Source organism: Pristis pectinata, chromosome 8 (genome assembly GCF_009764475.1).
Source record: "Pristis pectinata isolate sPriPec2 chromosome 8, sPriPec2.1.pri, whole genome shotgun sequence".
Taxonomy (NCBI): domain Eukaryota; kingdom Metazoa; phylum Chordata; class Chondrichthyes; order Rhinopristiformes; family Pristidae; genus Pristis; species Pristis pectinata.
Window position 1 is genome coordinate 17,773,976 of NC_067412.1, and position 17,248 is coordinate 17,791,223.

The window sequence follows — 17,248 nt, forward strand, 5'->3', positions numbered from 1 at the left end:
GGCATAAAGCTGAGGGGCCACATGCCTCATCAGCTCAGTCCATTCAAACTTGGCTGCTGAGTTCAGACCCTCAAAGAGGAGGGTCTCTGACTTCCAATGGCGAAAACAGGACTAAAATAGAGCCAACAACCCCCTGTTGAGAGCCTGCCATCTTCTTTAAAATAAATAGCTAGTCCTTGCTATATATCTCTATACAAGTCTTTATAATGTTTAAAACTAGTTCAAATTCTATCTGAAAGATAAATAAATGGTATTTAATTCTTCAGGCTAAACTCATTACGTAAATATTCAGAGCAACAAGTTAAGATTTAGGTGAGTTGATTGAAGGCAAGTTAACCTCAGTGGAAAAGCAAAAATATTGCATTTGTTGGAAATGTCCAGCAGGTCAGGTGGCATCAGAAAGGCAATCCAATCTGAAATGTTGACTGCTTTTCTCCCCACAGATCTGTTCTACCGCTGGATAGTTCCAGTCTTTTTTCTCCTTTAACTTAAAGTAAAATGGCGATCACGATATCAAAGGAACAAAATGATGAACAACATTTCTCATCTTGTCAAGGCTTAACCATCAGGGAGGAGTTACAGGAGCCTGAAGACCCACACTCAACATTTCAGGAACAGCTTCTTCCCCTCCGTCATCAGATTACTGAACGGTCCATGAACACTACCTCATTATTCCTCTTCTGCACTATTTGTTTATTTTTTGTAACTTATAGTAATTTTTATGTCTTGCACTGTACTTTTGTCGCAAAACAACAAATTTCACGACATATGTCAGTGATAATAAACCTGATTTTGAAAGAAGAAAAAATATAGGCCATATAACTAACTTCTGAATATAGGCATTAGTCTGCAGATAACTGAAAGAACTGCCCTGTTGCAATGCCAACTGAAGAGATAACAATGTTGTACAAGGCTATCCTCTGCAGAACACAATGCCATCACAGTATAATAGCATGGTTGAAACTAGATTTCAGGTAACAGTTAACATTACTATTCCTGTATGAGCTGGTGCTGTGCTCTCAAGTAACTGCAGGCGTTCTTCAACACTTGGTACGTCATCCACCCGATAGGTCCTAAAACTTAAGAAGCCTCATTTACATGATCTTCCCCAGGCAGTTGTACCAAAACCACAGAAATGTGCAAGTACCTTTGAATGCTGTACCTTTGAAAATCTATGTTGCAGGAACTTGCCATTTCAGCTGCTACAGCTTAGGAAAGGAGGCCAAAACATCTTTATATAGCTGCCAAAACAAAATAGCAGCAAGACCACCTTTCTGCAATCACTGGCATTGGCAGGAGAGCACAGAGTAGTTTAAATAGCCTGAGCAGCTTGGCTCAACTCTCTCTGTGGTTCTTTTATTCCAAACAAGTCTCTTCATAGCATTCACGCTGGGAAGCCTACTCCAGGAAAAGAAAATTAATGAATCATCATGGGCATCTTAAATACTTTCTCCTCTAAACAGTCCACATGAAGGCTTGGTTCCAAATGGGTTTTCTGAGCATACTGAGCAATAAATACTTCACGTATCCATGGTCTGCAAAACAGAGCAATGAGAGCCTTTCCAACCCCACTGGCAATGTTAAAATATAATTCAGGGCTGGTTTGAAATGGTCTTCAAAACAGCCATCCCGAGCCAAAATGGAAATCTAAGTGGAATGAAAAATAGAAAAATATCAAGCAGAATCAATTTATATTTAATTTTGGAACTGAAACAGTTTATGTGTGCCTGTTTCTGAGATCATCCAAGCCCTTGCAACAGCAAATAAATAGTGACTAGATAACCTGCTTTACTGCTATTAGGTATCAGTCACAATACTTGGAGAACTATGAACAGTGCCCTGCATGAAAAGAGGAGTGCAGGGAATCAGTTTAAGATTTTAAATAAAGGGTAATAATGTGATGTTCTCTCAAAATGTCATTCATCTATTAGATTATGTGGTCAAATCTTTGATGTGAAATTTAAATCCATAATCTGCTGCCTCCAAAGGAAAGTACCCCAACACCAAGACAAGATTAACACCAACTCAATTTCACAGCCACAACACAGTTATACCATTTAATGAATTTTCTATTTCTGCAGTGGTCATCATTTCCATCAGTAGGATTCAACTTGTATCAAATTATGAATAGTTTTGTACTATTGGCTTGGGCTACTCAGATCAGTACTCATAAGATCATTTCATTTAGCATCTTGAAATCAGAGGAGTATCTATTCATCAGTCAAGATCAAATAAGATTATACAAGTTGTAAACCCATGCACCAGTCATAAAAGACCAATTATGAACATCAGATTAGCATCATCTGTGGCCACGGCAAATTGTGAAATTTCAACAAATCTGGAATTGTATGCAGGTGCCAAAAAGAGTGAACATAAAAGCTTCTGTCACTAAAGTGGAAGCTGTTTATTGATGCTTTCCAGAGCAAGGTTCCTACTGGTCCTTCTAGCCTAACCTGTAAATTGACACTGGGTGGTTAACTCTCCAGTTCTGAACAGACTGTTTTGTTGCAGAAAAAGATTGTTAAAGATAAAAGCCAACTAGCAATGAAAAAACAAGCAAACAAAATAAATTTCTGAGATAGCAGCCTTTAAGGCAAAATCTATTCAAATTTTATTTAGTCTTCTGAATATAACTTCCAAGTTAATAGGCATCATGTTTTTGATCAGCTGAAAACATTTAGCAATGTTTGCATTTGATTTGTTAAATTGAATACAGAGATTATTAAATCACTCAAAAAAAATATCAGTTTGCAACTCAAAATTGTGTTCAGTAGCATAAGTTTTTCCAAAATAAATAGAAAATTATGTTGCTTTACTCCATCAGGATTTCCCATCTCCGCATCAGCAGAGTTTCCACTTCAGTTAATGCCTGTCCCCTGAGCTCACTGATGAAGCCCTTCAAACTGCAGGTCATCCCCTTCAAATCCACTACTGTAAGACTAAATGGAGCAAGTTATTTTCGTAAACATACTTCTCCCTCCCATGAGGCTTCCCTTTTAACTCTATTTCACTTGATGTTTACATGTTCAGATCAGTTACAATGACCCATTCTGAGAACACTGAAATACTCAAGAGTCATGAAAAATTCTACTCCAGTAATATCTTTCAGTTCTTACTAGATACTCAAACTAGAAGGAATAGTTGTAAATGTTAGTTTATCTGAGAAAGAGCATTAATTTGAAAAAAAGGAAAAAAGTTTTATTCTATCTTACAAGTTGAAACAGCTTAATACAAAATTAAAAACATATGTTGTATTCACTGTGCAGTAAAAACACAGCTCCTGTTAGAGAGCTACAGCCCCATAACACCCACTTTGCAAAAAGATGTCAACACCTTCAATCCACAGCATGAAAAGACACATTACCTTGCTTGATTTTGTTATGCATCTTCTTCAATTACCGCTGCTCTTTCTGTGCTTCTGTTAATATAGTCTAGTACAAAAAATTACAATCGTTTGATTCCATTTGAGTGCCAATTACAGCACTTGAAAAAATGCAAATGGGTCTCACCTTTTCTAACTGATATATTAAGTACATTCCATTCAAAATGGCAGGGCATAATGTGACCAAATCATTTTCTTTCCTTGTTGCTATTTATGCTTAATATTTCTACCTTCAATTTAAGATAAACTGATTTCCAGTCCAAATACACATAAAGCTACACATTTTAGCTATCAGGTGGCTAGCAGGTGGACATAGCTGGCCAGTTGCCTGAGCCAGCTGGCAGAAAGCCCAATGCATATTTAAAGCAAGCCTCATTAACACATTGTTATATTAAAAAAATCATTCATCTCTGGGACTCCAGTGCAACCACTGTCAGAACTCAGCGGGAAAACATAACATGTATAATTAATTACTTTCATAGACTTTTCAAGAATGTTATGAAATATACAAAGGCAACTGGAACTCTGCTTTAAAATAATTACAGAACTCATTTTATGAGTAAGGATATAAATGACAAAGCAAAATCAATGAATCACATCTGAATACTTGGTAGAATCTTTTATCAATCATATCAATTTCTTGAACATTCTAATATAAGGGACAATGCAAGAACTACAAGTAATTTTTCAGTTTCTGAGTAAATCATAAACTATCACTCACTCTCACAATAACTGGATAAAGCACTTACAGATTTTACCTTAAGCTTAAAAAGTGTACCACAGCACCAGGATGAGATTAGCTCATAAACAGGGAAAAAAGATTCAGTTCAACTGTTCTAGAAAGGAATTTTATTGAGATGGGAAACTGTAAACAAAAATGGAAAAATCTGCAACTTCAGAACTTTTTCCATAAAAAATTATATTTTTCTTGTGCAACTCTTAGTAAGTGATTTACTACACCAAGGAAAAATAGTTAAGTGCCATCAGAGTGTTGCAATACATACTTCACTGGATCAGTACATTACTGAGACAGAGACACGGATTTATACTCAGAATCCTAAGCATGACTATTGCTTTAGTGCAAAGCTTATGTTTCAACTAGCACCGAAGTCATGCTGAAATTTTGTTAAACATATTCAACAAGTACCTGCAATCATTTAAAAATGGCCAAGGTCAGAGCAGCAACGTAAATAAATGAAATTGTGGTACAGATTTTACAGCAATTTTCACAATCCGTTGATACAGGAATCCTTCGCAGCTTCTAATACACTTTCCACTGCTTGTAAACCATGCAAGACCCTGCAGATATATAGCAGAACCATCCCTCCCCATTCACTGTTTTTGCTGGAGTTCCTTGTTTTCCTGTAACCTTCCCTGATTCAAGAATTGTGATCTCCATTTCAATTATGGATGACCCTACATCAAGCTCATCACTACCTGGGATTATCCTACTTATTGTTCAATTGCTAGATATGAACAGTGTAATCTTTTGAGCTGAAGAAAATAGTTGTCTAACCCACTGTACACATTTCAACTATCCAGTCACAAAGAATTCTGGATGCTTGTATATTCTTGTGTGCTCAGATCCAGTCCATATGATTTTTGATTGGGCATCATTTCCCTGATATTAGTTGCAATTTGCTTTTGAAAGGACACATCAGGAAAGTGATTCACTTCTGATGAGCAGATGCCTGCATTTTACTTTGTTAACTAGAACCATTTCTGCTGTGAATATGCTATGAACCAGCCTTTATCATCTGTAGTCACATTACTGCAAGCCATTGCAGCTATATTTATATTAGGTTTCAAAGTAATCCATTCTGCAACACCAGTCAGAAGAGGTGGAATATTTAATCAAGAATGAAAAAACTAACTTTTTCATCCCACTTTCAAAATCTCTGAAATAATTTTAAAAGTGAAGCTCTGTTTTGAGATAAAGCCACTGTCACAATGTTGGAAATGTGACAGCCAATTTGGACACAATAAGCCTCCACAAATAACAAGTGATTACAACATTTAGCATTGTAGTCATTTTGACTGAGGGATAAATATTGGCCAGGATGCCAGATATAACTGCTCTGCTCTTCTTATCAGTATTGCATGGGATCAACTACATCCACGCACATGAGAAATGAACTCAGTAACATTTCATCCATATGACAGCATCTTCCACAATGCAGGATCTCTACAGTACTGCACTGAAGAATCAACACAGTTAGTTGAGCTCTGAAGTAGGACTTGAAGAATCTCTCACTAGCTAGGGAAAATACAAGCAACTGAACCATGCTAACACACTTAACATAGTTTCCTTAAGGCTCACGTTAAATTTCAGATGCATTTCCTTGTTTTGTGTATTTTTCATATTAATATGTTATTTGGTACAATGGAATTTACTTGACGAAACCTTGTTTTGTTTGTAGTATGCAAGTGTATGCTTTGCATTCCAGTTTGCCTTCTGAAAACTGGAAATAAAAATCCTGTCAATGTTTTTCACGTGATAACAAAAACTACTTAGTATCAGCGTCGATATAAAATTGTCTCTGTGAAATCTACAGCAGAAGTGAAGGTTTTGGTAATTGACAGTCCTTAGTGACTGCAGGCCCCTAGTAGACTTGGCCCATTGTTAAAAAGGAAGAGACCCAGTTGAAGAAAATGCAGCCCTTACATGGGGTTGCTCATCATTAGTCAGTATGGTATGGTGTTTTATAACAAGAAGAAATGATGGACAAGTACACAGAAAGCCTTGTCCCACTGAAAGCCAAAAATGGAGGTGAGCTTTATCAAGGACAGAGAGTCAGTCAACACTTGCTGGAAAGTGTACCTCGATGACCCTCTCAACTGCAATTCTGTTTTTGATGTAAAAGTCTTTGATTCCACCACACAACAGCCTATTTCATCCAGCTTTGCTGCCGCTCCTGACTGACAAGTCACCGAAAAGGCCAGATGACAACCAAAAAATAGCAAGCCTTGGGAACACACAGTATTTCTGCTGAAGTTCTAAAACTTAGCAGTGAGGAACTTTGTTCACAAATCCTGAACTGCATCACTCAAATCTGGGAAGAACAGGAAATTCCAGGAAAGCCATAATCATGAGCACCATCAAGGGAAACTGTGGTAACTACCAAGGAGATTTTCCTGCAGTCTGCCATAGGAAAAGTTAAACCAGTCTTCTTCAGCTGCTTCCTTCCAGTGGCCAAACAGCTTCTCCCCAAATCACAGTGTTCACCTAGAGACAGAGTGGACATCGTCTTCATAGCACGACAACTTCTAGAGAAATGCAGCAAGCTACACAAACTACTGTACTTTTTTTTCCAATCTCACAAAGCCTTTGACTCCACAAACCACAGGATACGAGGAAACACTCTCCCCAAATTAATCAGCCTGCAGAAACTCATCCCCATTTGCTTCATGATGGATGATCCAAAAGATCCACAACAGAGACAATCTCAGTGTAGACCCATGTCAAGCAAGGCTGCATTATTGCCCTGACAATTCTTGATCTTTTCATCACAATCCTATTCTGATGAAGTGCCTTTGACCTGAAATACTAACTGTTTCTCATTCCATAGATGTTACCTGACCTGCATCTGCCATTTTTTTTCCACTTTCATTGCTTACAAAGTAGCAGAGATCCCCGTCCTTCTGAGACTTGCACACCACAGGCACCTGAAAGCACTGGAAAGATAGCAGAACCATGGCCTCTGCAAAATCATCCAAATGCACTGAAAGGGCAGGGAAAACAATGTCAGCTTCCTCTTCCAGACCAACATCCCAAGCACTGAGGCCCAAATTACACTCAGGCAGTTCCATTGGGCAGGCACCTCATTTGCTTGTCTGATGCCAGACTCCTGAAACAGATGCCTTTCTGAGTTCTGTCTTAGAGACGGATTATCAGGCAGACAGTGGAAAAGCTTCAAGGATATTCTCAAAGCCTCTCAAAAAAAATGCAACCCTCCCCACTAACTTCTGGAATCTCTGTCCTACAACAACTCAGAGAGGAAAGGGAGCATTTAGACTGACAGTGAAAAGTTCAGGTCCGTGTGTCAGGAGTTCACAAAAGCCCACTGGAAACAGAAATACCACAGCACTTCACCAACTACCCACCAGCCTGTCCAGCCAGACAACTCGTGCTCATCTTTAGAACAGTATGCAGTTTCCACATTGGTCTTATCAGTCACTTCAGAACTGAGCCAAGATGGAAGCAAGTTATCCTCCATCCCAGGGGATGACCAAGGAAGAGATTCGACAAAAAAAAAGACGTAATGGGGAAATGATACAGGACATAACTACGTGGTAAAAAACAAACTTATCAATAGAAGAACTCACAGTTTTCTCATAGTCAGTCAAGGAATATTTGGTTTGGTAAGAACAGGAGTATTAAACCATGAACCAGTTATGTGCTCTTTTACAAGTACAACTGAAAGCTTCACATGATTCCATGTTTTGGAACACCTATTGGGATTAAATTTTGGAACTCAAATGATTTTTATCTGGATTCCTATAAATGAATTCATAAGAACATAAAAATAAATAGGATCAGGAGTGGATCACATATCCCCTCAATCCAGCTCCAACATTCAGTAAGGTCATGGCTGACCGGAATTTGAACTCAACATTTTGGAGGAGAGAATTCCAAAGATTCAGAGAGCAGAAATTCAGGCAACTTGGGAAGATCACAACCAATTCACTCACTACTTCCACATGTTGCTTAGCCAATATATTTAAAGTGTATCTGTATAAAATGCAGAACTACATAAAAGAAACAAGAACATGTTCAGAGGTCCTGATATGTAGAAAATAATGGGAATAATTGACTTTAATGTTCATTACATTTTGCAGTGGTGGGAGGATTTTTGTTTTAGCTATTCCAGGATGGATTTCATTGATTTTTGACAAAACAGAGCTAGTACTAATGTCATGAGCATTCAGGGTAGCAGAGCAAAAGTTGATAGAATAGAGCAGAAGAGGAGGAGAAGTTATGGATATAGTGCAGGAGCAGATCATAAAGAACAAAATATGTTATAAAAGATGGACATTTGGGGAAGAGTTCCAAAAGGTGGTGCAGGAGAACTGGAATTTTACTTGGGATGGAAGTTTGTGTTTAAGAATTTGAAGGAAGTAAGAACTGTGGAATTAGAGCAAAGAAAGCGGCTTGGTTATGACAACTTACTGGAAGCAGACTATGAAAGAGACTATGAAAGTCACAGAGCCATAGAATCTAGAGCATAGAAACAGGCCATTTGGCCCATCAAGTCTGCACTGACCATCAAGCACTCATTTACACTAACCCTACACTAATCCCATTTTATCCTCTCCACATTCAATTATTAGTTGTTTAGATCACAGATGTCATTAGCAAGGCCAGTATTTACTGTCCATCCTAACTGCCTTCCAAACCGAATGGTTTCCTGTGCCACTTCAGAGGGCAGCTTAGAGTCAATCACATTGCTGCGGCCCTGAACATGCATTAAGGTCAAATCAAGTAAGGATCATCGATTTCCTTCACTAAGGCAGATGAGGGAACAGTATGAATCTGGTAGTTTTCAAAGTCAACAGTGATAATATTGATCTTCCTTTCCAGATTTACGCCGGCACTTGCATTTAAATATACCAGCTGCTGTGCTGGGATTTGAACTCAGACCTCTGGATCCACTGAATTTAGATCTCTGGATTCATAACATGGCCTTTGGATTCTAATCCATTAACAATCTCAAGATAACCACAGCCCTAATGAACCTGACATATTAACGATCTCTCATTTCTTCATTAACTCCACTCAATAAAAAGTTTCTTGATCTTGATCTACTCTTTCACTCTCGGCCTTTCTCTCACAGGTCCAGTTAATGGCACCCTGCAACATAAGAACGCTAAATCCCTGAAATTTACCAATAATGCATAAACATTTCAAGTGTCCAAAGAGAGAAACTGAAGACGAGTCAGGAAATTAGAAACAAATACCAAGTAAACACCAGCATGCCCTGGAGTGGCCCAGGGAAGTAAGGAAGCAGAGACCAGGGAGACTGGCCATCTTACTGAGCTCAGGAACAGAAAAAGAAATAGTAGTTGCGGCAGTAAACTGATAGCTCATCGAACCTGCTCCACCATTCGATCATGGCTGATTTATTTTTCCCTCTCAACCCCATTCTCCTGCCTTCTCTCTGCAACTTTTGACACCCTTACTAATCAAGAACCTATCAACCTCCGCTTTAAATATAATAACTTGGCCTCTAGTGCCGTCTGTGGCAATGAATTCCATAGATTAACCATCCTCTGGCTGAAGAAATTCCTCATCATCTCTATTCTAAAGGGCCATCCTTTTATTTTGAGGATGTGCCCTCTGGTCCAAGACTCTCCCACTACTGGAAACATCCTCTCCACATCCACTCTATCCAGGCCTTTCAATATTTGACAGGTTTCAGTGGGATCCCCCCCTCATCCTTCTAAACTCCAGTGAGTACTGGCCAAGAGTCAACAAACGCTCCTCATACATTAATCCTTTCATCCCGGGGATCATTCTCATAAATCTCCTCTGGACCCTCTCCAATGCCAGCACAGCCTTCCTTAAATATGGGGCCCAAAACTCTTCACAATACTCCAAATATGGTCTGACCAATGCCTTATAAAGCCTCAGGATTACATCCTTGCTTTCATATTCTAGTCCTCTCAAAATGAATGCTAACATTGCATTTCCCTTCCTTACTGACCGACTCAACCTGCAAGTTAACTTTGAGGGAATCCTGCACCAGGACTCCCAAGTCCCTTTGGCCTCCAATTTCTGAATTCTCTCCCCATTTAGAAAATAGTCTACACCTGTATTCCTTCTACCAAAGTGCATAACCATACACTTCCCTACACTGTATTCCATCTGCCACTTCTTTGTCCATTCTCCCAACCTGTCCAAGTCCTTCTGCAGACTCCCTGCTTCCTCAACACTACCTGCCCCTCCACTGATCTTGGTATCATCCACAAACTTGGCCACAAAGCCATCAATTCCATAATCCAGAACATTAACACATAACTTGAAAAGTAGCAGACCCAACACCGACTCCTGGGGAACACCACTAGTCACCGGTAGCCAACCGAAAAAGGCCCCCTTTATTTCCACTCTTTGCCTTCTGCCAGTCAGCCAATCTTCTATCCATGCTAGTACCTTACCTGTAATACCATGGGCTCCTACCTTGTTTAGCGGTCTCATGTGTGGCACCTCGTCAAAGGCATTCTGAAAATCCAGATAAGCAACATCCACTGACTTTCTTTTGTCTATCCTGTTTGTTACTTCCTCAAAGAATTCCAACAGATTTGTCAGGCAAGATTTCTCCTTAAGGAAACCATGCTGACTTCAGCCTATTTTGTTATGTGCTTCCAAGTACCCTGAAACCTCATCCTTAATAATGGATTCTAAGGTCTTATCAACCACTGAAGTCAGGCTAACTGGCCTATAATTTCCTGTCTTTTGCCTCCCTCCCTTCTTAAAGAGTGGATTGACATTAGCGATTTTCCAGTCCTCTGGAACCATTCCTGACTTTAGTGATTCTTGAAAGATCACTACTAATGCCTCCGCAATCTCTTCAGTTACTTCTTTCAGATGTAGTCCGTCCAGTCCAGGTGACCTATCTACCTTCAGATCTTTCAGCTTCCCAAGCACCTTCTCCTTAGTAATAGCGACTACACTCACTTCTACTCCCCAACTCTCTCAAATTTCTGGCATGTTGCTGATGTCTTCCACAGTGAAGACTGATGCAAAATACTTATTTAGTTTGTCCGCCATTTCTTTGTCCTCCATTACTACCTCTCCAGCATCATTTTCCAGCAGTCTAATGTCCACTCTTGCCTTTCTTTTACTCTTTATATAATCAGAAAAAACTTTTGGAATCCTCTTTTATATTTTGGCTAGCTTACCTTCAAGTGTTTTTAGTTGCCTTCTGTTGGCTTTTAAAAGCTTCCTGTTAGTTTTGCAATATTGTATGCCCTCTCTTTTGCTTTTATGCTGCCTTTGACTTCCCTTGTCGGCCCTGGTTGCCTCATCCTCCCTTTAGAATGCCTGAGCAATGAAATTCATTTGTTCAAATTAACAGGTATACAAGCATAATGTATTGTTAAAGGAGAAGAAACACAATGGTAAAAATGCATATATTATAGTTAATGCAATACTCTGTCATTCATAACACACAAAGTGAGTATGAATATGGATATTGCTTCAGTATCATTTCAACAAGGGTTGCAAAAAAATAATTCAAGTCTGTGTTTTTGACAATCCTGCAACCATCTGTCACTCAGATGCTTTTTATGGGCAAATATTACCATACCAATAGCATAAAACATTATGGGCTGACTGAAAGCCTCCCAAGTACCAGTCCGATGATTTTCTTCCCCGCACAGAATTCAAAATCTAATAGCTTTCTGGTTGTTGACAATGAAACCCTAAGAGCACATTAGAGAAAGTCTACTTGCTCCCACTCAGTGTGAGATGCAACTTAATAATACAGGTGATCCTTACGTTAAGACTGTTCAGGTAACAGATATTCACCCTTACAAAAATTTGCTCTCATGGAATTTATGTGGAAAAAAATAAACAAATAAACACAAGTTTTATTTCTTTCAACTCACATTTCACGACGCATGTGCTGCTTCAGGTTACGGAAAATCACAATACGGACAGTTTTCTAGGAACGCAAACCCTGCCACCCCCCTCCCCCAAATAAAACTTGGATTGCCTATTTACCACTTGTCTCATCAGAATCAAAGTCCAACTGAACTACCTAACCAACAGTTGAAATGGCAGTGCTCAAGACAAAAGATTTCTGCAGGGTAAGTTTTCAAGTTCACTGACAATATCAACCCCATTACTGATCTACAAGTTCATTATACTACAATGCCAATTTTAATTTCAAAGATTTTTTTTTTAGTGGTGATCAATTTGTTAAACTATGGGCCATGTCTTGTGCAGCGACACATGTTGCAACATGCACCATTAAGGTTTATCCTGCACACATCAGCTCAAATGTGTTTTGACTATAATTTGACAGAAGTGCAGGCTTACAACAGTGGTGCGAGGGAAGAAAAGTAATTGGGATTATTGTGTTTGTCGGGATAAACAACCTATTTGAAAACGACAATTCAAGAGAGGATCACTGGCTGATGGCAAAGCATGGATCAGCGTGTTCCTGACTTCCAAGCCTGCACAGTGCAGGACTGAGGCATGGAATGCACTGGAGCTCAGATGCTGGCATAACTGACCTCCCTACGAGTCCAGGAGTGGAGTTTAATAATGCTGAGCCGGTGGACCAGACACATTTTCCATCTGGCTCCAGTCAATGGGGTTGCCAACCTTCACTGCAAAGATAAGTGAAGGCAAGAGGTTTGGGTCCTTTTTTTTAAATTTTGATTAATGTTGATGTGTAAATTACAATTTGTATTTTAATTAATTTATAAATCAGTTAAATGTATTTCAAATACATTTATTTTTGAAGAATTACTTTATTTATTATTGGAATCTATATACCTTCAATTATCTCTGGATATTAAGCATTTGATAGTGGCAGCAGAACCTCCAGCTAATTGGACCCACAGGGCCATGACATGCTTATGAGGCCACAGGGGCAGAGCAAGGGACGCAGGCCAGGTCCAGCACAATCCAGCCCACAGGACCATATCAGGTACATTTGGAGAAGTAAAGAGTGGGGAAGAAAGATTTAATTAAATTGACAGCAGAAAAAAGATTAAGTAGAAATTCAATTAACATTTGATGTTTTATTATCTCTTAAAATTGTTGCCCATATGCAGAAAGGAGAGCCAGCAATTTAAATTCTTTCCTTTCCACATCAGTGAAGTTGCTCAAATAATTAAAAATTATCACTATATTTAAAGAATACTTTTGCCCTGAATCATCAGCCTTAATTCTGTACAAATAATGTTCAAATGCAACAAGTTCTTGAAGATGTGGTTTCTGTGAAGTAAACAATGCTATGACACAAATTAAGCAAAAAAAGTTTCAGAAATTCAGAATATTTCTTTATCCCCTGAACCTGTAACTACATCAGTTTCCCCCTAGGTGCTCCAGTTTCCTCTCATGTTACAAAGACATGCTAGTGTGTAGATTGATTGGCTACCGGAAATTACCCAGAGTGTAAATGGGTGGCAGGAGAATCATAGGGAGTTTGTGTGTCTGTGCAGGGAAAATGTAGTGGAATGGTACTGATGGGAATGCCCTGAGACCTAGCACAGATTCAATGAGCAGAATGGTCTCCTCATATGTCATTAGAAAATATGGGAAATACTGGCTCATTTTCACTGTGTCTTACATTGAAATAACATACATGTTCTGTAAGAATATAATCAGACACTATACCTTTGGACCATATTATTTAAGACACTCAATATTTGTCAAAAATATCATTAATTCAAGAAATTTCATCAACTGGGTAGTGTCATTTTGGCTTTAAAAATGAGAAATGAAGAGATTCCCCTAAGTGGAACAAAAAATATACCACATGTCCTGTTACAATAAGCTTTTAATTTATTTTTTTGTTAGTTGGAGCTTGAAATCCTCCAGGTCTACTAAAACAACAAATACTTCAAAGAAAAAATAGAAATAGTCGTAATGTATACTGTTAGTTGCAGCAGTCCCTTGGTGCATCTGTTAAGCTTACATTTCGTAAATGCCAAGCTAAAATGGCCTTTGGTACAAAATGACAGAACTGGAGCTGAGCACTCATTCTTTGGATATGTCTGAACTGCTTCTTAAAATAACATTTTCAGCACTGCTAAACATCAACTATTATTTTGCACATTTGCAATAGCATTTTTACTTTCACACTGCACTGCATCAATTCATCCTGGAGCCATGAAATTACCAGTCATAACATGGAGCATATTACCTTACATCATTGGTGTGATACCACTGCTGAGTAACCATTCAGCTCCAGTTGAACATCTGCTGAACAACAATCTGACAGAAACTATTTATGCAGTACACTGCAGGAGGTACTGCTAAATTGCCACTTATAGAGTTTTAAACGTTAATATTTTGATGCAGTTGCAGGGAAGGGGTTGGTTGAGGAGGGACATTGTCAATACATCCACAGTTCTAACATAAAAAAGTATTAAATAACACTGGTCATAAGTGCCTCAGCAACAAAAGGAACTCATTCCTGACAAGCATTTAGAAAGTAAAGATCGATCATACTGTACATTCACCAGTTAGCCAGTATATGTATTTTTAAGTATCAAAACATTTTTAAAGCACACAACCTTAGCCATTTGTGATCAATTTATTATTGCAATTTGTTGTTTAAAATTCTTTAGGTTTTTTTTCCCTCTATAAATAAAATGTTACAACAACAGTAATATTTTGATTATCGATATTTAGACATTTTGATGAATGAACCACTATTGCTGTATCTTTTTAGGATTAACTGGATGTCAACTCTCTTTCAGCAAGCAATCAACTTGGGTTACTTCACTCTTGAACAGAATTGTTTCAGAAACTATTGTGGCACACTGAGTTTAATAGAATGCAAGAAAAAAGGCTTACAAAGGCACAAATGGCAGCATTGCTACAATAATTGATCTAATTGAAATTAACACATAATCAATGCATACAAACTTACAATACTGTTCATTTCTACATTAATAATACCATGCTGCATGTGTATTTACAATAATGACTCAAACCAGGTTCAGTCAAGGTTCAGTCAATTTAACTAACAAGTATTGCAATTAAATATAGAAACGGAAAAGAATATCATAGGAGTCACAGAGTGAAGCCTCTTTGACCAGTTAAAAAGGAAAATGCATGTACAAAATATCATAATCTTGGCATGCCAGTGGAAGCTGAATTATCAAATAATTGTTATTTTAATAATTATTGAATTGTAAATGTTATTCTGATGGGGTGACATTCAACCCTTGAAAATTTGCTTTTTTAATTCCAAATATGTTGTTCAGCAGCAACCATCACTTGGTAAGGTTAAAGAATTGTTAATCTACTTTAACAAAGCTTAACATTTTTAATTTTTTTAATGTTTTTTTTAAATTGAGAATAGTCTATTGAAAAAAAGTTTAGCACCAAATATGGCCAGTTAAGACTAAAATGATGGTAGGAATTTTTGAAGCAGAGAGATTAGCAGTGACAGAATAAGTATATAAAACCTACCAGGAAGATGGTTACAATGTATGCCACTTGATACAAGTACATCAAATATACCAGGAACATGCTTATTAAGTATGGGACACAGAACAAGAAAGTTATGCAGAACACCAATTAAGAGATAGGGAGAACAAAGGTGGGGTTGAAACATTCAAAGGATTGAAACAAAAGAAATATGAAAGAGCATGCATGACAATTAGTGTGAAAGTCCCAGTCAAGGAGTAGCTCAGTCTGCAAATCAGCAAACAAGGATAAAAAGGAATAGCTCAATCTGTAATAGAAGAAACAGAGCTAGTAATGTCAGCGGAGGCTAACAATTTCACTGTCATTACAACCTCAAATTCCAGGATATATTCTACTTGAGCTGAAGATATCACAAAAATTCTTCAACAAAGTCCAACCTATTCATTTCCAATCTACAAGACAAACATTCATGTGGAAATATATGCACTCTTAAACTTTCCAGTGTGGACCAATTGTTCAATCCATGACTTTCGGTTAAATTTCTTAAAATACCTCATTAAAAGTTGACAAACATATTCAGGAAAGTCCACTGTTGAGTCCTTTATATACATTGTGCAGTGCCAGTCAAATACCTTCCTAACTCATGGGAAGACTCAAGCCATATCAATGATCTGGTTAGAGCTCAATGCACTTCATTGCCAGTGAATTTCTCCCATTTGGTCAGCTGGTCAAGACAATTATGTCCCACCAGGGACATTCTCTCTTCTCTCCTCTTCCATCGGGTAGAAGATACAGGAGCCTGAAGGCACGTACCACCAGACTTAAGGACAGCTTCTACCCCACTGTGATAAGACTATTGAACAGTTCCCCTATACAATGAGATGGACTATGACCTCATGATCTACCTTGTTGTGACCTTGCACCTTATTGCACTGCATTTTCTCTGTAGCTGTGACACTTTACTCTGTACTGCATCAATGCACTCTGTACTGACTCAATGTAACTGCACTGTGTAATGAATTGACCTGTACAATTGGTTTGTAACACAAGCTTTTCACTGTACCTTGGTACAAGTGACAATAATAAACCAATACCAAGAAACAAGGAAACTTATTTCATGCCAAACTGAATTTGTAACTCAAAATTCTCAACTGCATTAAGATTGCTAATTTCATTAACACCTCATTCCAGCTGCTTCTGAATCACTCACACGTTTCTGTCCCATGCAGAATCAAATGTCCTACACTTTCTTTGTTGACCATCTATTCCTCCTCTTAAGCTCATCTCGAACTGTGCCATCAAAATCCTACCTTGCTTGATACCCCAATTTCATACTCACATCCTTGCACAGAAATGACACTGTGGCACCTTCCTCCCTATCTACGTAGCCCCCAACAGCAATGTTCCCACTTCACTGTCCTTCTTTAAGGCCCTCCTTAAAATATAAGATTAAGGCCATGATCACCATTCCTTCCAGCTCCTTCTCGGGTTTATTTTTGAACTGTCCTTACGAATATGTTTAGAAATGTATTCCATGCTACCTAAATGCACTTTGAAATATAAATAGACATATGTTCCAAATATGAGATGAGGTTGCAAACAGAGACTCTTTAAGATCCTTTCGTTGCTCATGACTGGAGCAAATTTCCTGAACATTGATGAAAATATATGTTATCCAAGAAATTTTATAAATATTTGGAAATAATTATATTTTTTTCCAAATAACTCATCTATCAGATAAACCACATTTAAGA

General features: G+C 38.2%; 1 protein-coding gene across 2 annotated transcripts in view; it reads right to left on the reverse strand.

The window, feature by feature from the left end:
• The window catches only part of snx29 (sorting nexin 29), a 423,313-nt gene that overhangs the window by 293,435 nt on the left and 112,630 nt on the right, over window positions 1-17,248 (reverse strand). The gene's annotated exons all lie outside the window — the stretch shown is intronic.